Raw genomic sequence first — 201 nt, forward strand, 5'->3', positions numbered from 1 at the left:
CAAACCCCAAGAGAAAAAAGTGATGTGCAATACAATTGCTTACCACCCACTAACCAATGCCCAGAATATCTGCAAGCAGTGATCAAGAGTTCCTGGCCAACTCACTCCAGTTTGTACCCTGAACATGACATTCTGTGGTGTGCAATATCCCTTTGGCCAGTTTAGCTCTCCTGGCCTCTTTTCCTCCCAGCTTTTTTTGCC

The sequence above is a fragment of the Geospiza fortis genome, unplaced genomic scaffold, assembly GCF_000277835.1.
Source record: "Geospiza fortis unplaced genomic scaffold, GeoFor_1.0 scaffold648, whole genome shotgun sequence".
Lineage (NCBI taxonomy): Eukaryota > Metazoa > Chordata > Aves > Passeriformes > Thraupidae > Geospiza > Geospiza fortis.